Source organism: Microtus oregoni, unplaced genomic scaffold (assembly GCF_018167655.1).
Source record: "Microtus oregoni isolate MIOR12 unplaced genomic scaffold, Mior012 000044F_ref0000062, whole genome shotgun sequence".
Lineage (NCBI taxonomy): Eukaryota > Metazoa > Chordata > Mammalia > Rodentia > Cricetidae > Microtus > Microtus oregoni.
The window spans coordinates 2,414,265-2,439,879 of NW_024543218.1; the positions used below are offsets into that span (position 1 = coordinate 2,414,265).

Here is a 25,615-nt window from a genome sequence, read left to right on the forward strand (position 1 = left end):
GCCACACCTGCTCTTTTCTTAGGACCATTTGCTTGAAACACCTTTACCCAACCTTTTACTCTGAATAGGTGCCTGTCTTTGTGGTTGAGATGTGTTTCTTGCAAACAGCAGAATGTTGGATCCTGTTTTCATATCCAATCTTTTAGCCTGTGCCTTTTTATAGGTGAATTGAGCCCATTAATATTAAGTGATATTAATGACCAGTGGTTGTTTACTCTGGTTATTCTTATTGCTTTTGGTAGTAGAGATTGTGTGTCTCCCTTCTTTGAGATGTGCTGGTGAAGGGTCACTAGATGCCTGAGTTATTGTAGGCAGTGTTGGCAGTGTTGGATTCCTTGGGTTGCGATTTTCCTTCTATTACTTTCTGTAGGGCTGGATTTGTGGCTACGTATTGTTTAAATTTGTTCTTATCCTGGAATGTCTTGTTTTCTCCATTGATAATGAATGATAGCTTGGCTGGGTATAGTAGTTTGGGTTTGCATCCATGGTCTCTTAGCTTCTGCAGTACATCTATCCAGGACCTTCTGGCTTTCATGGTTTCCATAGAGAAGTCAGGTGTAAGTCTGATAGGTTTACCTTTATAAGTTACTTGCCCTTTTTCCTTTGCAGCTCTTAATATTCTTTCTTTAACCTGTATATTTTGTGTTTTGATTATTATTGGCAAGGAGATGTTTTTCTTTTTTTGGTTTTTTCGAGACAGGGTTTCTCTGTAGCTTTGGAGCCTGTCCTGGAACTAGCTCTTGTAGACCAGGCTGGTCTCGAACTCGCAGAGATCCGCCTGCCTCTGCCTCCCAAGTGCTGGGATTAAAGGCGTGCGCCACCACCGCCCGGCAAGGAGATGTTTTTCTTTGATCCAGTCTGTTTGGTGTTCTGTATGCTTCTTGAATATTTAAGTGAATATCTTTCTTTAAGTTGGGAAAGTTTTCTTCCATAATTTTGTTGAAAATATTTTCTGGGCCTTTGAGCTGTGACTCTTCTCCTTCTTCTATTCCTATTATTCTTACGTTTTTTTTTATTGTGTCCCATATTTCCTGAATGTTTTGTGTTGAGAATTTGTTGTCTTTGCTGTTTTCTTTGATCTGTTTGTTTATTTTCTCTATGGTGTCCTCAGCATCTGAGATTCTTTCTTCTAGCTCTTGTATTCTATTGATTATGCTTGTTTCTGTAGCCTCTGCTTGTTGACCTAGATTTTCCATATCCAGCTGGTCCTCAGTTTGTATTTTCTTCCTTGCCTTCATTTCAGTTTTCAATTCTTGAACTGTTTCCATTGCCTGTTTGATCGTTTTTTCTTGGTTTCCCAGGTATCATGTACGTATTTACTCATTTCTTCAAACGTTTTGTTATACTTCTCATCCATTTCTATAAGGGCATTTTTTACATGTTGTTTAAGGGACTCTATTGTCTTCATAAAGTCAATTTTTTCCACTTCTTCTGTGTTAGGTTGTTCAAATACTTCTGTTGTAAGATCATTGGTTTCTGGTGTTTTCATGTTGTTTTTCAGATTATTGGGTGAATTCTTGCCTTGGCGCCTGCCCATCTCCTCCTATTGATCCTATCTAATGGGTCTTTTAAAAAACCGGATCAGGTTTCCCTGCTGGCCAAGGGCTCCACTTACAAAATGCCCTCGCTCTGTTTCCTGGTTCCTGCTGCAGACCAAGAACCCTCTCACCCCTCTGAAGGGTCTTCAGGACAGGACCAGGCTCCCCGTGTGCCAGTGACCTGGCCAACCAAAGGCCTACCTTTTTGATTTAATTGTAGTAGGGTGATCTGCTCTGCTTATCGCACGCCTGTCCCCACTGCTTGTGTCTGCCGCCACGCCGGTCCCCCAAAGCCTCTTCCTGAATGGTCTGGCTGCCGCGCCGCTCCACCGCTGTGTGTCTAGCTGTGGCGCCGCTCTGCCTCTGCGCGTCTGGCCGTGGCGCCACTCTGCCTCTGTGCGTCTGGCCGCCCCGCCGCTCTGCCTCTGTGCGTCTCCCAAATTTATTCTTCTTGGGAAATTTACTTGACATGAGACATAGCTTGTGCAAGACTTCCCTAACCTGTTTTTATCTTTTCTGCCTTATACTTTTCCTATCCTTCACATCCCCCGGAATCTCCATGTTGTAATTCTGGACAGTAATGTACCAAAATCAGGCCATCAACTCATTTAAGAGGCTAATGAAAAGCTTGTAAAAATGGAAGAAAAGTCTGACATCTCATGATCTTGTCGATGAAGATGGTCTTACTGTTTAAGGTCACTGGTTTATGTAAGAAATAATGCTGGGAAGACTTTACTGTGTAAGTATTCCATCTGTCCAGGTGGGTAGACTTGTAGCCTTCCACCCCTATTTAAATTGTTCAGAGTGTGGAGCCTGAACCTAAAAGACATAAGGATAAGAAAATATGTGAAATGCAAAAATTTATTCCAGCCTGGGTCCTCTTTGAGCATTAGTCAGAGATGTATGTGAATATTATTAAATGATTTTTTGTTTATTAATCTGGCAAACATGTGGAGTGATTTCTCCCTAGGAAGTCATATTAATTCTTGAACTGCTGTACTTCTAGTATTTCAGAAAATTTTTTACACTATCTATCTTATCTTGACATAAAAGGATTTGGTCCCTGTCTTCTCCTCTCCTTAGTAATGACCTTGTCCTACTTTACACCTTTAAAATCTTAAATGATTCTACCACAGTTTCAAAGTTATAAATTTGAGTTATGAAACTGAATATCCATTGCAGGTAACGGAAAAGGATTTGCATGTGGAGAGTGGTTTCTACCTCAGTCCAGAATAGAAGCAACAGTTTTGAGTGTGCACTGCACAGGAAAATAGGACTGCTGGAGTCCCAATTATGAAAAAAAACCTGATTGTAGTTGGAGACCAATTTCATTACTTTCCAGCATTTGTTACTTTTTTTTTTTTATAGAGACAGACCAGACTGGTAGGTGCACTATTTGGGAAGATCAAAGAGATGCCATGTATTCACTTAATGTGAAATATCCCAAAACTTTACATGGTGATACATAGATGAATAGAAATGGATGAATTGAACATGTAAAATCTAACTAAGAATATGCCTGAGGCATTTTTAAAATGCTGATATAATTATATAGTTTATGTGTGATTATTTGGGTCTAGGCAGCCAGAAGATGAAAGTGTAGTCCCCATTTACATTAGGACACCAAATGTTTGGCAACTAAATCCACATAAACCCTAAGAAAGTTAAAAATGAGGGGTTGTAAAAGCACAAAAATGGAAGTCAAATGCAGCTTCCAATTACAAAAACACTCCTCATCAGAAAAGGATTACAGATACACAGTAAAAACATTCAGATAAAAAGGCCTCTGAGTGGGTGTGATAGTTTATTTGATAAATGTCCATGGGCTTAAGACAGAGAAGATAAATATAGACCGAGTCATGGATTCAAAATAGTTTTTTAAGGAATTTACTCTAAGGTTCTTAAAGAAAAAAGTAAGTAAAACAATTAATGGACCTTGAAAAGATAGAAAATACACACAGAGTCTGGGTTATACTTTGTGCTTTCTTTGAATTTTTTGGACTGCAGAGAGAGACATTTGATTTGGGGGCTGCTATGGTAACCCCACACATACTTTAAAGTTATCTTGACTTCAAAATTTGTTACTTTGGAAAATAGGCTCTGCTTTTGCTGCCACAGACCTTCCAGGCTAATGTTATGCCCTGGGTTTTTTGATTGAGTTGAAAACAATTATATCGTTAACGTTTTTCTTTCTTTTTTTTTAAATATTTATTTATTATGTGTGTATGCCTACAGGCCAGCAGAGGGCACCAGACCCCATTACAGATGGTTGTGAGCTACCATGTGGTTGCTGGGAATTGAACTCAGGACCTTTGGAAGAGCAGGCAATGCTCTTAACCTCTGAGCCATCTCTCCAGCCCCCAACGTTTTTCTTAGTTATGGTGTGTGTAAATTATATATAAAAGTTTAGACTCACAAAGATAGGATAAACTTCACCTTAATTTGCCAGTTTTTTCTTTTCATTTATCTAGTTTTTTATCTCCAGAATTCCTTCAGCTTGTGGTTTTTTACATCCTTCTATTTCAATTTTCACTTCTTGAACTGAGTTATTCATTTCTGTCAACTGTTTGCTTGTTTGACTTTCTTTAAGGGGTTTATTATTATTCTCCAAAATTTCGTTTATCTTTCCCTTTGCTTTTTTTATGATTAATAGAATGGATATTTATTTAAGGGGGGAAAACTTACAGATCACCGTCCCAGACAACAGCCCTCTGTGTAATCAGGAAGGGAGCCCAGTTGCCAAAAGCAGAGCCGGAAGCCAGAGAGTGAGCTGAGGGAAGTGGCAGCTTTTTTAAAGGGAGAGATGTCGATTGCCTTTGGGTGGGCTACTCAGTCTAGGGGTTGTAACCCACCCTGCAATCTGTTATTCCAGGGTCCCGGAGAGGCACCACCTGGAAGACATGGGCTAGGAAAGAGGAATGAGGCTAAGCGAGAATTCTTGTCAAAGCCTCCGTTTATTAGAGACGGGGTACAACTTTTATAGGGTAAAGAGTTGGGGGGGTGGGCACAGGGGCCTGGGATCTTGCCGCGTGGTTCACGTTGGTCACATGGTCCGAGTTGGTCACGTAGGCAGGAGGTTGTCTTCGGTCAGGTCACTGTAGGCCAGGAAGTCGCGAGTTGACACACCTAGATCCCTAGATAGTTTGGAATGTGGGGTGGGTTCCGCTAACAGATAGCTCTCATTAACAGCCAATTTGGGTGTGGGGTAGGCTCTGTCAATAGAACTATTCCTAACACAATTAAGGGTGTGGGGTTCTCTGCAGACTCTCCAGGGTGATGGTTCCTGCAATGATTTTAGGAGGAAATTGGCTCCTAACAGAGAGAGAGCCAGGCGGTGGTGGTGCACAACTTTAATCTCAGCACTCTGGAGGTAGAAGCAGGTGGATCTCTGTGAGTTCGAGGCCAGCCTGGTCTAGAAGAGCTAGTTCCAGGACAGGAACCAAAAGCTACAGAGAAACCCTGTCTCTTAAAATCAAAAAAAAAAAGGGAGAGAGACCACGCTCCAATGGTCTGGTATCTCATCGGCTATTGGCTGAAGGAGCAAAATGAGCTACCGCAACACATGTATCTTTGTCTTAAACAAAATTTGCAAGATATCTGATGTATTTTCCTATAGGATATATAATTTCATTTTTGTCAAATATTAATTGCTATATCATTAAACCTTTTTTGTAAGGTTAATGAACTATACATATCTCACAAACTATGAATGGAACGGGTGTTATCATCACATTTAGTTCTGACTAGTATCCTTCTTTTTATATCTTCTCTTTCTATAACCAATAGACACACACAATATAAGGTTAACTTAAATATAATAAATGAGAGCTAATTTTAAATAAACCTGAGATTTAGAAGTAACTTGAAGGGGATGTACTAGACAGGTGCCAACTAGAAGACCAGAGAGCACACCCAGCATTGCCACTGATCTGTTCGAGCAGCTAATGTGGGATATTCAGTTTCTTTGATTGTATAAAGCAAAGGTGGTTATTATATCACTTATTTCCAATCTATTGAGTTTATTGTTTTTTAACTTGTAGTTTCACTATAACATTGCCTATTATTTTAGGTAACTTCTCTGATCTTACATCATATAAACTGAAATTCATAATAATATTTATTGTAAACATTATCTATTGAAATGATGTGGGATGAAACTCAAAGAATATGATACTTCTAAAAAAAAACATAACTCAGCCAGGCGGTGGTGGTGCAGGCCTTTAAACTCAGCATTCAGGAGGCAAAGGCAGGTGGATCTCTGTGAGTTTGAGGCCAGCCTGGTCTATAAGAGCTAGTTCCAGGATGGACACCAAAGGTACAGAGAAACCTCATCTCGAAAAAAACAAAAATAAATGAATAAATAAAATCAACAACAACAAATAAAAACATAACAAAGAATGTGCTACTACTTAAAAAACATGCAACAATACAAAGCCAGTGTTGAGATCACTACAGTTTGATTGGGGGAACTGAAATTATGGTTTACTAATTGTTCTTTTTTTTAATTTATTTTTTATTGAAAAAAAAATTCGGCCTCCTCCCAGCCTCCCATTTCCCTCCCACTCCTCTCCCCCTCCCTCTCCAGTCTGAAGATCAGTCAGGGTTCCCTGCCCTATGGAAAATCCAAGGTCCTCAACCCTCCATCCAGGTCTAGGAAGCAGAGCATCCAAACTGGCTAGGCTCCCACAAAGCAAGAACATGACATAGGATCAAAACCTAGTGCCAATGTCCTTGGCTTCTCATCAGTCCTCATCATCTGCCATGTTCAGAGAGTCCGGTTTTATCCCATGCTTTTTCAGTCATAGTCCAGCTGGCCTTCGTGAGCTCCCAATAGATCAGCCCCACTGTCTCAGTGGATGGGTGCACCCCTCATGGTCCTGATTTCCTTGCTCATGTTCTCCCCCCTTCTGCTCCTCATTGGGACCTTGGAAGCTCGTTCTGGTGCTCCAATGTGGGTCTCTGTCTCTATCTCCATCCATCGCCAGATGAAGGTTCTATGGTGATATGCAAGATATTCATCAGAATGGCTAAGGATAAGGCCATTTCAGGTTCCCTATTCTCAGCTGCCCAAGTAACTAACTGGGGACATTGCGCTGGGCACCTGGGAGCCCCTCTAGGTTCAAGTCTCTTGCCAACCCTAAGATGGCTCCTTTAGTTAAGATATATGCTTCCCTGCTCCCCTATCCACCCTTCCTTTATCCCAATCACCCCGTTTCCCCAAGTTCCCCCCATCCTCCCCTTCTCACTTTTCTCTCCCCATCTCCCCTTACCCCCATCCCACCCCACCCCCAAGATCTCAATTTTTTGCCTGACAATCTTGTCTACTTCCCATATCCAAGAGGATAACTATATGTTTTTCTTTGGCTTCACCTTCTTATTTAGCTTCTTTAGGATCACAAGTTATAGACTCAATGACCTTTATTTATGGCTAGAACCCAATTATGAGTGAGTACATTCCATGTTCATCTTTTTGGTTCTGGGTTACCTCACTCAGGATAGTGTTATCTATTTCCATCCATTTGCATGCATAATTCGAGAAGTCATTGTTTTTTACCACTGAGTAGTACTTTAATGTGTATATATTCCATACTTTCTTCATCCATTCTCCCATTGAAGGACATCTAGGTTGTTTCCAGGTTCTGGCTATTACAAATAATGCTGCTATGAACATAGTTGAACAAATGCTTTTGTCATATGAGAGGGCATCTCTTAGGTATATTCCCAAGAGTGGTATTGCTGGGTCCTGGGGTAGGTTGATCCCGAATTTCCTGAGAAACTGAAACACTGATTTCTGAAGTGGTTGCACAAGATTGCATTCCCACCAGCAATGGATGAGTGTACCCCTTTCGCCACAACCTCTCCAGCAAAGGCTATCATTGGTGTTTTTTATTTTAGCCAGTCTGACAGGTGTAAGATGATATCTCAAAGTTGTTTTGATTTGCATTTCCCTGATTGCTACGGAGGTTGAGCATGACCTTAAGTGTCTTTTGGCCATTTGAACTTCTTCTGTTGAGAATTCTCTATACAGTTCAATGCCCCATTTATTAATTGAGTTAATTAGCATTTTAAAGTCTAGTTTCTTGATTTCTTTATATATTTTGGAGATCAGATGTTTGTCTGTTGCAGGGTTGGTGAAGATCTTCTCCCAGTCAGTAGGTTGTCTTTTTATCTTAGTGACAGTGTCCTTTGCTTTACACAATGTACTCAGTTTCATTTATATAATGTTACCGTAATGTCTGTGCTTCTGGGGTTATACATAGGAAGTGATATCCTGTGTCCATATGAGGTAGGGTACTTTCCACTTTCTCTTTTATCAGGTTCAGTGTGTTCAGATTGATATTGAAGTCTTTGATCCATTTGGACTTGAGTTTTGTTCATGGTGATAGATATGGTTCTATTTTCATTCTTCTGCAGATTGACATCTAGTTTTGCCAGCACCATTTGTTGAAGATGCTTTCCTTCTTCCATTGTATACTTTTAGCTCCTTTATCGAAAATGAGGTGTTCATAGGTTTGTGGGTTAAAATCTGGATCTTCTATACGATTCCATTGGTCAACTTCTCTGTTTTTATGCTGCTACCACACTGTTTTCATTACTGTAGCTCTGTAATAGAGTTTAAAGTCAGGGATGGTTCTGCCTCTAGAAGTTGCTTTATTGTATAACATTATTTTGGCTATCCCGTTTTTTTTTTCCATATAAAGTTGATTATTGTCCTCTCAAGATCTGTAAAGAATTTTGATGGGACCTTGACAGGGATTGCATTGAATCAATAAATTGCCTTTGGAAGAATTGCCATTTTTACTATGTTGATCCTCCCAATCCAAGAGCAAGGGAGATCCTTCCATTTTCTGGTATCCTCTTCAATTTCTTTCTTCAATGCCTTAAAGTTCTTGTCAAATAGATCTTTCACTTCCTTGGTTCGAGTTACCCCAAGATATTTTATGCTGTTTGTGGCTATCTTGAAAGGTGATGCTTCTCTGATTTCCCTCTCTGCTTTTTTATCCTTTGTGTATAGGAGGGCGGCTGATTTTTTGGAGTTGATCTTGTATCCTGCCACATTACTAAAGGTGTTTATCAGCTGTAGGAGTTCTTTGGTGGAGTTTTTGGGGTCGCTTAAGTACACTATCATATCATCTGTAAATAATGAAAGTTTAACTTCTTCATTTCCAATTCGAATCCCCTTGATCCCATTATGATGTCTTATTGCTATTGCTAAAAGTGCAAGCTCTATATTGATGAGGTATGGAGAGAGTGGACATCTTTGTCCTGTTCCTGATTTTGGTGGGATGGCTTTGAGTTTCTCTCTGTTTAATTTGATGTTAGCTGTTGGCTTGGTGTAAATAGCTTTTATTATATTTAGGTTTGACCTTTATATCCCTAATCTCTCAAAGACTTTTATTATAAAGGGATGTTGAATTTTGTCAAATGCTTTTTCAGCATCTAATGAAATGATCATATGGTTTTTTCTTTCAGTTTATTTATATGATGGATTACATGCCGGGCGGGGGTGGCACATGCCTTTAATCCCAGCACTCGGGAGGCAGAGGCAAGCGGATCTCTATGAGTTCGAGGCCAGCCTGGTCTACAAGAGCTAGTTCCAGGAAAGGAACCAAAAGCTACGGAGAAACCCTGTCTCGCAAAATCAAAAAAAAAAATTGATAGATTTCCATATGTTGAACTAGCCCTGCATCTCTGGGAAGAAGCCTACTTGATCATAATGGATAATTTTTCTAATGTATTCTTGGATTTGGTTTGCCAGTATTTTATTGAGGATTTTTGCGTTGATGTTCATGAGTGAGATTGGCTGTAATTCTCTTTCTTGGTTGAGTCCTTGTGTGGTTTTGGTATCAGAGTAACTGTAGCTTCATAAAAGGAATTTGGCAATGACTCTTCTGATTGATTTAAGTTTGAAGTTAACTTTGTTAGAAATTAGTATGGCCACACCTGCTTGTTTCTTAGGTCCATTTGCTTGATAAGCCTTTTCCCAGCCCTTTACTCTGAGTAGGGGCCTGTCTTTGTGGTTGAGGTGTGTTTCTTGTAAACAACAGAATGTTGGATCCTGTTTTCGTATCCAATCTCTTCTCCTGTGCCTTTTTATAGGTGAGTTGAGTCCATTGACATTAAGTGATATTAATGACTAGTGGTTGTTAACTCCGGTCACTTTTTTAGTAGTAGGGTTTGTGTGTTTTCCTTCTTTGAGTTTTGCTGGTGAAGGGTCTCTAGATGTCTGAGTTATTGTGGTCATTGTTGGACTCCTTGGTTAGTGATTTTCCTTCTATTACTTTCTGTAAGGCTGGATTTGTGGATAAATATTGTTTAAATTTGTTTTTATCCTGGAAAATTTGTTTTCTCCATTTATAGTGAACGGAAGCTTGGCTGGATATAGTAGTCTGGTCTTGCATCCATGGTCTCTCAGTTTTTGCAGTACATCTATCCAGGACCTTCTGGCTTTCATGGTTTCCATGGAGAAGACAGGTGTAAGTCTGATAGGTTTACCTTTATAAGTAACTTGGCCTTTTTCCTTAGCAGCCCTTAATATTCTTTCTTTATTCTGTTTGCTTTGTGTTTTGATTATTATATGGTGAGGGGATTTTTTTTTTTGATCCAGCCTATTCAGTGTTCTGTTTGCTTCCTGAACCTTCATAGGTATATCTTTCCTTAGGTTGGGAAAGTTTTCTTCTATAATTTTATTAAAAATATTTTCTGGGCCTTTGAGCTGTGACTCTTCTCCTTCTTCTACTCCTATTATTCTTAGGTTTGATCTTTTTATTGTGTCCCAGATTTCCTGAATGTTTTGTGATGCAAGTTTGTTGGACTTGCTGTTTTCTTTGATCAGAGCATTTATTTTCTCTATGATATCTTCAGAAGCTATGATTCTTTCTTTTATCCCTTGTATTCTGTTGGCTATGTTTGTTTCTGTAGTCTCTGTTTGTTTACTTAAATTTTCCATGTCCATCCGGCCCTGTGTGTGTTTTCTTCCTTCCCTCCATTTCAGTTTTCATGTCTTGAACTGTTTCCATTATCTGTTTGATTGTTTTTCCTTGGTTTCCTAGGGTATCATTCACTGATTTATTCAATTCTTCAAACTTTCTGTTATACTTCTCATCCATTTCTATAAGGGCATTTTTTACATGCTGTTTAAGGGTGTCAATCACTTTCATAAAGTCAATTTTTTCTACTTTTTCTTGATTAAGGTGTTCATGTCCTCCTGTTTTGAGGTCACTGGGTTCTGGTGGTTTCATGTTGTTTTTCAGATTGTTGGGTGAATTCTTGCATTGGCACCTGCCCATCTCTTCCTCCAAATGCTCCCCTATGGAATTTCTTTTACAGGACCAGGTCTCCTTGCCCACTGATGTACCTTCCCAGTGATGGCACTCTCCAGTGATGGCTCTTCTGGTGCCTAGATCAGATCTCCATGCTGGTTGGGTAGCTCGTAAACAAAGCGCCTACCTTTCTTGTTGCAGGCAGGCTCTTGAGACAAAGGAACTCCTGTCTGCCTGGTTGCCCTCACGATTTGGACCCAGAGCCCAAACAGGCTGAGCTGGGTGATGTAATGTGCCTGAAGAGGGGAGGGAGGCAGAAGGGGGGTTCTGGATGCAAGCTGGGTGGGATAGAAAGAGAGAGGCAGTATCTGGGGAGTATAGCCCCTGCAGGAAGTCCAGGAAGTATAGGGGGATGAGGAATGTCTGAGTTCCATGTCTAGGGCTGCTGCTGCAGGTGAAACTCATTCACCCTGGTGATGGCTCTCCTGGTGCCCAGATCAGATCTCAGTGCTAGATGGGTAGCTCATAAACAAAGCGCCTCTTCCTTTGCTTTTTTAAAAAATTCATTCACTTCTTTCTTAAGGACATAAAACATCTACATAGTTGATCTAACTTAATTGTACTTTGACTGGGTTTGAATATTCAGGGTGTGCTGTAGTAGGAGAGTTGGAATATGGTAGTGACATATTGTTCTGTCTGTTGTTGATCATGTTATTGTGCTCTTGTCAGGTGTCTGGGTCTGAGGTGACTGCAGGTCTAGGTGCCAGTATCTCTGTTTGTCTTTGTTGGATGCACGTTTATTCCTTGGTTTCTATCTGCTCTTTGGTATTCTGGTCTGTGTTGGCTATGATAGAAGTAGCTTTTTCCCCCATTTTGGGGTCTGGAAGTCTTTCAGTAGGTGTGACATTAGTACTGCCTAAGAATTCAGAGTCATTGAATTGTAGGTGCTTGAACTTCTTCCTGCTTGTTATGCTTACTTTACATTTTTAAAATTAATATAACAACTTGATGTATCGGCATGACTATGGACCACATGAGTACCTGGTCCTCAACATGATCAAAGGATCACAGAATTTGTGAACTTGGAATAATGGATAGTTATGATTCCCAAATAAGTACTGGCAATTCTGCCACATCTATTCAAGACCATCAAAAGCTAGGTACTACTCAGTCATCCCTCTCCCAGCTTGTGTTTATTACTTATGCCCAAGTTTTATATTGCTAATGTTTTCATCTGTCCATTTGTAACTGTTTAAACATAAAGCTCTGTTTGTAAAATGTTATTGGCATTGCAATTTAAATTAGGGCACTTCGGATGTTTGGAAGATAAATAGAGAAGTGGAGTGAATGTATATTTCTTTGTAGGAACTCCAGTAAAAACCTCTGAGTTCCTCTATTTTTCTTGCTTGATTCACTGATATTTGCAATGTAGACAGTGTCTTTTTGTTTGTTTGTTTTTTGTTTATTGTTTATTTGATTTTTGAGTCAGGGTTTCTCTGTAGCTTGGGAGCCTGTCCTGGAACTATCTCTCAAAGTACAGGCTGTCCTCAAACTCACAGAGACCAACCTGCCTCTGCCTCCTGATTGGTAGGATTAAAGGCATGCACCAGCACTTCCTGGAAGACAGGGTTTTACTATGTACTTTCACCTTCCTGGACCTTATTGCATAGACTTGTCTGGCATTTAACTCAGGGAAAAATATACCCGCCTCTGCTTTTGAAGTTCTGAGCTTAAAGGCATGAGTCAATACAACCAGGTTGTCCAACTTATTTTTCTATTTGTAGTTAGTTAATCTTCATAAAATTTTCTCATGTGTACTATATACTGTTGATATGTTTTCTTGTTTCTCTTTGCTAATAGATATTTCACATGTAAGGTGATATCTCATTCAAAGAGTAAAGAAATGACAGAGATGACTCTCCTATACACTTTCCTTCTAAAGTGAGTGTCTATGTCTTAGAATATGACTAGGGAATACCAGAATTTTATGACTATACTATCAAAGAAGTATACATTTACAATGGTGTCACTATCATGTCACTATCATGTATGGCATATTTTAGAAGGCAGTGACCTATGATGATGTGCATATCAACTTCACTTGGGAAGAGTGGAATTTGCTGGATCCTTCCCAGAAGAATCTCTACAAAGATGTGATGCTGGAGACCTACAGGAACCTCAGTACTATAGGTAAAAATTAATTTCCTTCTTGTTTCAAAATAAAGGGACAGCTTTTTCTTGGTTAATGATGTTCTTCAATAATTTGATTTAAGCCGGGCAGTGGTGGCACACGCCTTTTATCCCAGCACTCGGGAGGCAGAGGCAGGCAGATCTCTGAGTTCGAGGCCAGCCTGGTCTACAAGAGCTAGTTCCAGGACAGGCACCAAAAGCTACAGAGAAAACCTGTCTCGAAAAAAACAAAAAAAAATGAGAAAAAAATAATTTGATTTAGAAAGGAGAATAAGAATGAGGTAAATAAATCAAAATGGTTCTAAGGTTTAGTTAAAATAGTTACTTAAATGATGCATAGTATTCAATATTATAACATACATTTTCTGGTACTGCATTTTAGGATACATTTGGGAAGAACATAATAGTAAAGAACATTGTCAACATTCTAGAAGACATGAAAGGTAATTTTCTTATGCATGCTGAAAATAATGATCCTCTAATAAATTGATAATGTGTCCTAGAAGATTTAAATAAAAGCAACAGTGTGAATAAGCACAGCTTTAAGTGCATTTATGATTATTAACTTCTGAAAAATCCATATAGAATTTCATGTAGTTGAATTACATTTTCAAGGCATTTTTTTTTAATTAAGAAGTTATGAGAAATGGCTAAACAGATATCAGCATTTGAAGCATACAACCATGAGAGCTATTCTGTAGATCTACCAATCCATTTATTTCTTACTACTCATAATACAAAATGTGTATACATTGGAGTGATGATAAGTATATCTGCAAGACTTTCTAATAAATCGAGAGCACATAGTAAATCTTGTATTACTCATATACTTCTTATTACTATATTAAGATTGGTGACAGAAGCAGTTAGAGTTAAGTGGCAGTTGTTGTGAAGAAACTTCTACTGCACATCTATGAGGAACAGAATGTCACACCGTGATAATTCAGTGTGGAAATTTTTTGTTTGTGATTCTTCCTTTACCTTGTATACCACAAATTACTCTCAATACAAGCCTATGCACATGGGAATATGGAAAATCACAGCATATCTCTCTCTAAAAACAATTAGAAGATAAGCATTAGTCCCCATGTTAAGTACCCTTTCTCAAATTGATTGAACTATATAAAAAATTGGTTTTCTCACATAACTGTTAATAGATAAAAAAAGTCACAGTGCAGAGAAGCCACATGAGTTCTAGAATTGTGCAAATACTTCTTATTGTCCTAGTTTACTTAGCAAATGTAGTATGATTTACAGTATAGGACAGTTTAAGAATGCAATAAAGTTGTTCTGAGGTTATTCAGTTGTCTTCAAATATGTGAAATATGTCAAATTGAAAAATGTTTCTGTAAAGGTGAAAATTTAAACCACATAATAAAGGAATTTACCATGACAAGTGTCTTAAAAAATGCAAAAGAACCCTTAATTACAGAAGAAAGCATGAGTTTAAACAAAGTTATAAAACCTTAATATCTGAATTCTGTTTACTATTAGACTAAATTATAAAAATAATACATACAGATATGTAGGTTCATGAGTGTATTGAATGTGGTAAAACTTTTATGTGTTCCAATTATACTTGCAGGATTAAAAGAAATAATTCTGGAAAGAAATATTCAGTACATCCTCAATGTGATAAAGCCTTGGCATATGATAGTCAGCTTCAGAGGAATGAAAGAAGATATTATAGTGAGAAATCCTATGCATCTAATCAGTGTTGTAAAGCCTTTGCTCATCACAGTTCTTTTCAAATGAACACAAGAACACATACTGAAAAAAAACCCTGTGAATGTAATCACTGTGGTAAGGCCTTTGCATATCAGAGTGATCTTCAAAGGCATAAAAGAACACATACTGGAGAGAAACCCTATGAATGTAATCAGTGTGGTAAGGCCTTTGCTCAACACAGTCATCTTCAAATACATGAAAGAACACATACTGGAGAGAAATCCTATGCATGTAATCAGTGTGGTAAAGCTTTTGCACAACACGGTCATCTTCAATCGCATAAAAGAACACATACTGGAGAGAAACCCTATGAATGTATTCAGTGTGGTAAGGTCTTTCCTCAACACAGTCATCTTCAAATACATGAAAGAACACATACTGGAGAGAAACCCTATGAATGTATTCAGTGTGGTAAGGCCTTTGCACGACACGGTCATCTTAAATTGCATGAAAGAACACACACTGGAGAGAAACCCTATGAATGTATTCTGTGTGGTAAGGTCTTTGCTCAACACAGTCATCTTCAAATACATGAAAGAACACATACTGGAGAGAAACCCTATGAATGTATTCAGTGTGGTAAGGCCTTTGCACGACACGATCATCTTCAATATCATAAAAGAACACACACTGGAGAGAAACCATATAAATGTAGTCAGTGTGGTAAGGCCTTTGTTCAACACAGTCATCTTAAAGAGCATAAAAGAAAACATACTGGAGAGAAACCCTATGAATGTAATCAGTGTAATAAGGCCTTTGCTCAACAAAATACTCTTCAAAACCATAAAAGAACACATACTGGAGAGAAACCCTATGAATGTAATCAGTGTGGTAAAGCCTTTGCACGACACGGTCATCTTCAATCGCATAAAAGAACACACACTGGAGAGAAACCCTATGAATGTAATCAGTGTGGTAAGGCATTTGGACGGCCCCATACTCTTCAATTGCATAAAAGAATACATACTGGAGAGAAACCCTATAAATGTAATCAGTGTGGTAAGGCCTTTGCATGTCACAGTGATCTCCAAAGGCATAGAAGAACACATACTGGAGAGAAACCCTATGAATGTAATCAGTGTGGTAAGGCCTTTGCACGACTTAATCATCTTCAATTGCATAGAAGAACACATACTGGAGAGAAACCCTATCCATGTAGTCAGTGTGGTAAGGCCTTTGCTCAACACAGTGCTCTTCAAAAGCATAAAAGAACACATACTGGAGAGAAATCCTATGAATGTAATCAGTGTGGTACGGCCTTTGGACAGCTTCATACTCTTCAATTGCATAAAAAAACACATACTACCTAGAAACCCTATGAATGTAGTCAGTGTGGTAAGGCCTTTGCTCAACACAGTCATCTTAAAGTGCATAAAAGAACACATACTGGAGAGAAACCTTATGAATGTAATCACTGTAGTAAGGCCTTTGCTCAACAAAATACTCTTCAATACCATAAAAGAACACATACTAGTGAGAAACCCTATGAATGTAATCAGTGTGGTAAGGCATTTGGACAGCCCCGTACTCTTCAATTGCATAAAAGAATACATACTGGAGAGAAACCCTATGAAAGTAATCAGTGTGGTAAGGCCTTTGCTCAACACAGTCATCTTCAAACACATGAAAGAACTCATACTGGAGAGAAACCCTATGATTGTAATCAGTGTGGTAAAGCCTTTGCACAACACAATCATCTTCAATCGCATAAGCAAACACACACTGGAGAGAACCCCTATGAATGTAATCAGTGTGGTAAGGCATTTGGACAGGCCCATACTCTTCAATTGCATAAGAGAATACATACTGGAGAGAAACCCTATGAATGTAATCACTGTGGTAAGACCTTTGCTCAACACAGTGCTCTTCAAATACATGAAAGAACACATACTGGAGAGAAACCCTATGAATGTAATCAGTGTGATAAGGTCTTTGCTCAAAACAATGCTCTTCAAAGGCATCAAAGAACACACATGGGTGCATAAAGGTATGCATGAAATGAGTTTGGAAAAGTCTTTTCATGTCTTATTCATCTTCAAATGCAGAAAAGGACACAGATTGGAAAGAAACTTGTGAATGGATTTGTTTCGCAAATCTGTTGTCACAATAATCTCCAAATACATGAAACAAACTATCCTGGAGAGAAACTGTAAACTTAAGGATTATAGTCTTCAAAAACATGAGAATAATCATAATGTAGTGAAAAAAATAAACAGTGTGGTAAATGTTTTGTACTTGTTACAGGAGTAAAACTTTTTGTGTGTAATCAATCTGATAAAGTTTTTGGGTACCTGAAGAAGACACTGAGGGTTTCTTATTGCAAATTAATTTTAAGCCATCACATTTACAGTCTGTTAACCAACAGTATTTATTCTGTAAAAAATGATAGTGTCAACAATCTGTTCAAGCATTATGATACCAGCTTTTATTTTATTTGCACCAGGAAACTCATGGACAATACCTAATTTGTGATTTTATGAAGTCTTTTGGGAAGGAGATAGAGCCAAGATAAAAATCGCAACCTGGTAGTGAAATGAGATACAAAGGAAAACCCTTTGCTCCTAATTCCAGAACTAGTGAAAGATACAACATCACCCTGAAAACACAGTCAAACATCAAATCTGGATACTGAAAGAAATCTGCTTTGGCTCTCAAACCAAAGCAAAAAAAATGCAATCTACCCTTGTCTCTCTGAGCTCAAAACCAACCAACTCCAGAGCACAAAATCCAGCCCATCTCTGAGCTTGTTCAAGCCCAGGCATTTAAATCTCACCAGTTCTCACCTTCTAAATCTCCTTAGAGCTGCTCTGCCTCCAAGAAGCCCTATATGAGTCATATGCTCATTCAGTTGGCAGCTGCCTCTTTCCAGACTTGCAGAGGAACTCACACTCTGGATTCTTCCCTCCTAAATAAATCTCTTGACTGAGATTTATATGAACACCTTCTTTCACTGGAATGGATCAGGAAATCTTTAGTGGAGTTGAACTGAGATACAGTTGACATAACTGTTTGGAAACTCACTTAGCCCAGAAGAGCACAGAAGCAATGGACATCTCTTATGGGAGACTCCCTTAGGAGAGTGGAGCAGATCAGCAACAGACATTTCTGCTGGGAAGCTTTCATGGAAGAATGGAGCAGAGCCCAGCTGTAATGACTCTCTCTCAAGAGAGAAAGAGAATTGCTATGTCTAGTGGGGGCAAACTTCTTTTCACAGCTGTTGGTGTTGCCTAACTTTCAGTAGTCAGCTTATCCTTCCTTCCAGAATTTTAAGACTTGCAAAATGAATTTGAACAATAATGTAACCCTTTTAGATTTTATACTCTCTTCAACTGCATGGAATATGTAATTCAGGTGTAAATATTTATGGATGTGTACTGCCTCCTTTTCGGTTGTGATATAATGTCTTTCAACATATAAAAGCATATAATTCAGGCCATGGTTCTAGAGGATAATAGGATCACCCTGAAAGAGCCATGACAAAAAGTGTCAGTCATGGCACTAAAGCTGGAACTTAAGAACTCAAAGCCGTAATCTTCCACATGAAGCAGAGTGTTGGAACTGGAACTGGCGTATGAATGTAAATTCTCATAGCCTACTCTCAGTGACATATTTCCTTCAGCAGTGCAGCATGTCCTAAATCTTCCCAAATGATACCACCAACTTAGAAGGATTTATTTCTCTTACTTCAAGTTTTAATTTGATTTCTCTTTACATGAACCAATACTTCATGAAGAAAAACTCTGTAAGTAAGCTGTAATATGCCTGGACTCATCTTTTACATTAATAAATGCTTACAGGAGAAAAATTTCCACGTGTGAAAATTTTTTTTAAACAATTTGCTTTTATTGTAATGACGTGCATGTGTATGTGTGTGTGTGTGAGAGATAGAATGTTAATGTGCATTCTGTATTCTGAAAACGTTAACACCTTGCATCTTCTTGTAGCAGAAATTACAGGTAGCTCTTAAAAATTTGACCTGAGTCCTTGGAATGAAGATTTCTTAGTCACCTAGACATGACTCTAGTCCTATAAATATTTTAATGTCTATTTATATTACATTGAATTTTGGAAGTAGGAACAAACTCATAAGCAGAAAACAATTTTTATTGACTTTAGCCATCAATGTTGTCTTCAGCTTGAAGAAAAATTATTTTTCATCATAACTTTGAAAGAAGTAAATTACGTAACATGTTCACTCAAGATTAATGGTGGAAATCATTGCATTTTGGTTTCTATTTTGAAACATTTGAGGTAGGTACTAAAGTGTTCTATATTGTGACAACTTTATTTACTAAAATTTATTTTTTATACTTTATATTCCTTCTATGGCTTTTGTTCAGCTTCTATTGTGCCTTTCCCTAGTAATAGGTATTTTTATGATGTAATGTATAAGATGACATCCCCATCATTGAAGTGACCCATTGGTTATTAAAATATTAAAACATGTCTGATCATAATTTTCAAGTAAGGAATTTTGAAGGAAGTGAAAGGGTGGTCAGTTGTTGTTTCTGGTTTTGACTTTCATCTTTTTACAAAATTCCTTGAGGTCTTTTGCTTATAATTCATGCTGGCTTGGATGTCAGTAATGATTCAGAGATACATTTGAAGTCATGATGCTTATGTGTCTGCCACCTGAGCACAAGTTCAAGGGTAGATGATGAACTCCCAATGTGTTCTGTTTTCTCAACACAATTTAACAATGTTAATGTTACAATGACTGAAAAGTGTGATTATAAGAAACATTAAATACCTCATGTGTGTATTCAAAAAATATTTTCATTTATATTATATTGATATAATAAAGCAAAATAATCAGCAATCAGTTGTGTATCTCATACCATAGCTTGATGTTCTGCTGGGATCAATATTGGGTTTCTTGCCTAGTATTCAACAGTTTCTTCCCACAGAACTATATCAGTGATGATCAAATTTGATTTGAAGAAATAGTACATCAGTTAATTATTGTCTTTCAGATTGTAAATGTAAATTCATTCAAGGGTATAAGGACCCAGGATATCTTGAATAATAAATCTTTGCATATGAACTTATTTATACTGCCATACATTTCTAATTTGTTCATTATGAAGGCTAAATATATATTTATAACATTTTCTTAAAAAATAAATTATATGGCAGAGAATTGTCTCATTTAGTAAAGTTCATTGCTGCTAATTCTGAGAACCTGAGTTCTATCTCTGGGTTACCGATAAGACTTCTACAGTTGTTTCCCATATTTTCACTTGGGTGCTTCCATGTGCACACTTCTATATGAGCTCATTTGTGAACAATTTTTCAATACAAAGAAGTGCCATTGAGGTCACTTGCAGCCAAATTGTTCCTTAGGTATCATCACTAGAACTCACAAAGTGGAAGTAGATCATAGACCCCTGTTAGTTTTCCTGTCAGTGCTACATACACATCATGGCACAGGTGTATTACAGGTGTATTCACACAGTCACACTTCAAACATTTTAAAATGGATGGAATTAACAATGCAATGAAAATAACCCATTATTGAGAACATATGAAATTATTTGACTCTTCATATTATAGAATTTCAAGAAATATTGCTTGTCATGAAAACAATGGTGCTCCCTCTAAATCTTATTTTATTTCTTTCTCTGATTCAATGATAAGTGCTTTCAAAACACTTATTTCAGCTGGACTTAGAGGTGTATGGCTATAATCATAGCACACAGGAGTATGTGTGGGGCCCATCTCAGTAAGTTTGAGGTCAACTTGTTCCCCATCATGAACTCTTGAAATTCCTGGCTATGTGGACTTTTCCTAATCAAATCTGGCTTGACTCAGGTTTATTTTAACCAAGTTTTTTATCTTTATTCACATAAAGAGATCTGTTTTAACAATGAAGATAAGAAGCAATATAGAAATTCCATTCACATTCAGTCTATTAGATCCTTTGACAACCATCTAGAGGTGATGTTATCTTTCAAGAGACAAGAGACAGAAGGAAACTGGGACACCTTCTCCTTCAGCATTATGACATATGGGAACTGGAGAGTGGTCTCAGGAGTACTGGTCTCAGGAGTACTTGGTACCCAAGTGTGATTCCTAGCCCACACTTCAGATTGGTCAGAACTCCATGTAATTGTAGGTTCTGAATATGTGGTACATTATTCTGGTTTCTTATGGCACAAGATATGCAAATGCTGAACAGAAAGGTCTGTATGTGATTCTTTATTTATAATAGGTTTTCTTTGTGTGCCTGTTATCTTCAAAAAGAATGAAGTTTACTTTAGACGTAGACATGGAGACAGTGTCTAATCACCTCTGACTGGAAGTACACACACTTGTGGGTGCTGGGTATCAATGTTGGTCCCCGTGGATAAGTCATCAGTGTTCTAACTGCTGAGTCTCATGAACATGTCAGTACCAGTGTGGTATGAATGGTTGATCTAAGTTCTTTACCACAGCCTTGATGACCCAGAAGAAATAAAAGAGTGGTAGCATGGCTTTATTTTTTTTCTGTTTGACATTTTTTATTTTATTTTTCATTTTTTTTTAATTTTTCCATTCCAAAATTTCCACCTACCCCCTCCCCGTACTTCCTGACCTATCTTCCTCCCTCCCTGTCCAGTCCCAGGATACCCCATCATGTTGGAAGTCCAAGGCCCTCCCCCATCCATCCAGTCCCAAGGACGCAAGCATCCAAATAGACCAGAATCCCAAAAAGCCAGTTCATCCAGCAAACACAAGTCCCAGTGACATTATCAATGTCTTCTCCGCCAGCCCTCACCATCAGTCATGCCCAGAGATTCCAGCCTGACCACAGCCTCGTTCAGTCCCAGTCCAGATGGAATTGGTGAGCTCCCATTAGATCAGGGACATTGTCTCTGTGAGTGGACCAACCCCTCTCTGCCCTGACCTTCTTGCTCATCCTCTGCTTCCCTCAGCCCCTCAACTGGACCCTGGGAGCTCACTCCAGTGCTCCAATGTGGGTCCCTGTCTCCATCCCCAGATGAAGGAACCATGGAAACATGCGAGATACCTGTCAGTGTGACCATGGGACAAGGCAGGGGAGGATGTGGAGAAAGGGGAGCACTTGTCCATTGTTGGTGGGAGTGAAGGCATGTGCAGCCACTTTGGCAGTTTCTCAGGGGATTGGGGGTCAGTCTGCCTCAATACCACTCTTGGGAATGTACCCAGGAGATGCCCAGTCATATTACAGAGGCATTTGTTCAACAATGATCATAGTGGCATTGTTTGTGATAACCAAAACCTGAAAACAACCTAGATTCCCTTTAATGGAAGGAAGGATAAAGAAGGTGTGGAACATATACACATTAGTGTACTACTTACTCAGTGGTAAAAAAAAAAAATGACATCTTGAATTTTGCATGCAAATGGATGGAAATAGAAAACATTATCCTGAGTGAAATAACCTAGACCCAAAAAGATGAATATGGTATGTACTCACTTATTAGGAGATTCTTGCCATAAACAAAGGACATTAAGCCTATAGTTTGCAAGCCTAGAGAAGCCTAATAACAAGGTGAACCCAAAGAAAACCATAGATAGATCCTCTTGGAAATTGGAATGAAACAATATTGTCAGGCAAAAGTTGGAAGCATGGGGGTGGGGTTCTGGGAAGGGGAAAGAGAAAGAGAGAAGGGAGAAAGGAAAGACTGGAAAGATCTTTGGGGGAGTGGGGAAGTAGAGATGGAGGAAGGGCAGATATAGGAGCAGGGAAGAAGATATTTGTAGAAGGAGCTTCAGGTTGCATTCCTGCAGCCTGGCCACCTGGCTAGCTTATGCCCTGAAAAAATAATACAGAAATTGTATTCTTTTAAACATTGCCTGGCCCATTAGCTCTAGCCTCCTACTAGCTAATTCTCATATTATGTTTTAACCCATATCTAGTAATCTCTGTAGCACCATGAGGTTTGGCTTACCAGGAAGATTCTAGCCTAAGTCTATCTTGGGCTGGACCTTCGTTGCAACTGACCTGGAGAGGAGAGGCATGGCATCTGCCTCAATTTCTCCCAGCATTCTGTTCTGTCTACTCCACCTACCTAATTTTCTGACCTATCAGGGCCAAGGCCGTTTCTTTATTAACCAATGAAAGTAGAAGGCCCACCTACATCATTTCCCCTTTTTCTGTTTAAACAAAAAAGTAAGACTTTAACTTTAACATAGCAAAATTACATATAACAAAGCAGTTACAAAGCAAGAATTAAAGTGACAATATTTACATCTACTTTATCTTTTATCACAACTAAGGAAAACTATAACTATCTTTATATTATTTAACTTCATCAAAGACTCCAGAAGGATATAATATTACCTAAGCAAACAAGAAATAAGCAACTTCCAAACTCTAGAAATGACAGAGACATCTCACTGCCTAGACAGTCACCCAAAGTTCTTTTGGACCATTGGGGCATCCATCTTTGGCTTTTAGGCCCATAGTATCCAGAGACATTTCCATAAATCAAAATATTTTAAAGAGAGTCCAGTCACTAACTTCTATGTCCTGCAGAATGTCTCACAGACCCTTTCATGAATCAGGAACCCCAAAAAACCATCTCACCTTTAAGCAAGTTCAGCTGTCCTCTCTCTGAGGGTTCTCTGTGTCCAGTTCATGCAACAGTCCAGGCAAGAGCATTTTCTTGCCCAAATGGCTGTCAAACTCCATAAGGAGCCTCTTTGATGCCCATCTTCCTCTTGAAGTAAATTGGTGCTGCCATTTTCATTGTCATGAAAAGCCCTAAGTTATTAAAACATTAAATGTCATATTCTGTAGTCTTTAAAAGATATGAAGAATTTCTATCTAAAATATATCTATGTACATCTAGAAAATCTAACATGACTACAAACTTGACTATTATTGATGACTATCCATTAACAACCTATATAGATTACATTTTCACATGAACTACACAATCACAATACCTCAGTCAAAAGTCACAAATACATATACATATAACAAGATTGGCCTAACATTTAAATCACTAAAGTCAAATCCATACCAATGCAAATTATTCATATCTCTATCATATCTCTCTTTAAATGTAAAATGAATATTGATAAACAATATTTGGGAATATGGGCACTTTATTTCATTCCAAACTGCTTTGTGCTGAATGGGGGCACTGTTAATCAGGTCTTTTAAGGTGTAACCTGTGTGCCAGGTTCATCTCAGTCAGCAGTTGACTGAAGTAATTTTTTGAGGGTTTTCACAGCAACCTTTCAGGAGGGCGTGGTCTATCATACCATATTGGGATAGAAGCAATCCGCAGGGTGTCATTCTCTGTGAAAACAAAAGAAGAATCTTTTTTTCCAAAGCATCATCTCCTTAGATCCAAATTCTGAAGTCAAGGTATTTTCAAAATATGTATGTTGGATTAGTTCAGCAGGATTCATAAACAAATATCTTTTAGCATCTGTTGCTCCATCTTCAGCATTCAAACAATTCAATGAGAGCATAATAGCATACAGTATTAAGATAATATGTGTATTTTCCATCTTTGTGTGGCTTTATTTTTAACCTCTATTTCATTTATTTTTACTTTTTGAGACAGGTTCTTTGTAAATCTTTGTCCTGGAATAACTCTGTAGACCAGGCTGTCCTTGAACTCTCAGAGATCTGTCTGTCTCTGCCTCCCAGGCATTGGGATTAAAGGTGTGTGTTACCACACCTTGAAGTCATAGAGGTCAATCTACTTCTGCCTCACAAGTGTTGGGATTAAAGGTGTGTACTACCACACCCAAGTACTCTTTTTCTTTTTACTTTAAGAACTTTAACTTTTAGCCGGCATATATTTTTAACACACTGTAAATCATCTAGAGGTTTTCTTTGTCTTTGAATCTCTCTTTACTGTATATCTGTCTTTTTCTGACTACATGAGTCCTTAAGGAGAGGATTAAAGCCATGGCTTTGCCGCCTAGATTCAGCCCATTCCTTAGCATTCCAGCATCATTTCAGAGGTACCGGCTGTAGCCGTGTTTACCGCTACAACTCTATGGCGTTTCAATGTCCCTGCCAGCAAGCAAGCTGCAGCATTCTGCTCACAGATCACACTCAGTCAGAATGTCTGTCTTACAGAGTCAGAGTCTGTCCTGGCAGCACGGCCCAGGAAGCTGGCATTTTAAAACAACTCAGCTTTTTTTCATGCTATGGCTGAAAACCGAAAAGCATGTATTCAACTTTTCATCAACACCATTTAAGTGTTTCGTGGCAGAACCTTTAAAAGAAGCTGCAGGGTTTTGCAGCTAAGACTGAGTCAGGAAGCCTCTCTTAGATGAGAGTGCTTGCTTGCTTCTAGGAAGCAGAACGGACCCAAGAAATTGCTGCCAGCAAGAAAACATGCTTTACTCTATTCTTTTCCAAGCTTTCTCAGGCTTTCTGTGGATGCAGTTATCCACGTGGGTGCCATTTGTAGAAAGAGCTTGAGGCTGCATTCCTGGTTCTTTATTAACCAATGAAAGTAGAAGGCCCACCTACATCAGATATCTATATTAAGGGAGCCATTTTAGGGTTGCCAAGAGACTTGGCACTTGAGGGGATCCCCGGTGTCCATGGAGATGTCCCCAGCTAGGTCCTTGGACAGCAGAGGAGAGAGTGTCTGAACTGGCCTTGCCCCACTAACACACGGATGATTATCTCGAATATCACCATAGAATCTTTGCCCGGTGATGGATGGAGATAGAGACAGAGATGCTCATCAGAGCAACGGACTGAGCTTCCAAGGTCCAATTGAAGAGCAGAAGGAGGGAGATGAGCAAGAAAATCTGGACCGTGAGAGGTTTGTCCACCACCAAGACAGTGTGCCTGTTCTAATGGGAACTCACCAAATCCAGCTGGACTGAAACTGAATGAGTCTTCAATAAAACTGGACTCTCTGTGGCTGACAATGGGTGTTGACTAAGAAGCAA

General features: G+C 38.7%; 1 pseudogene; it reads left to right on the top strand.

Annotated features, from left to right (window-relative positions):
- The window catches only part of LOC121434664, a 47,492-nt pseudogene extending 30,788 nt beyond the window's left edge, over window positions 1-16,704 (top strand).
- The last annotated feature ends 8,911 nt before the right edge of the window (window positions 16,705-25,615 follow it).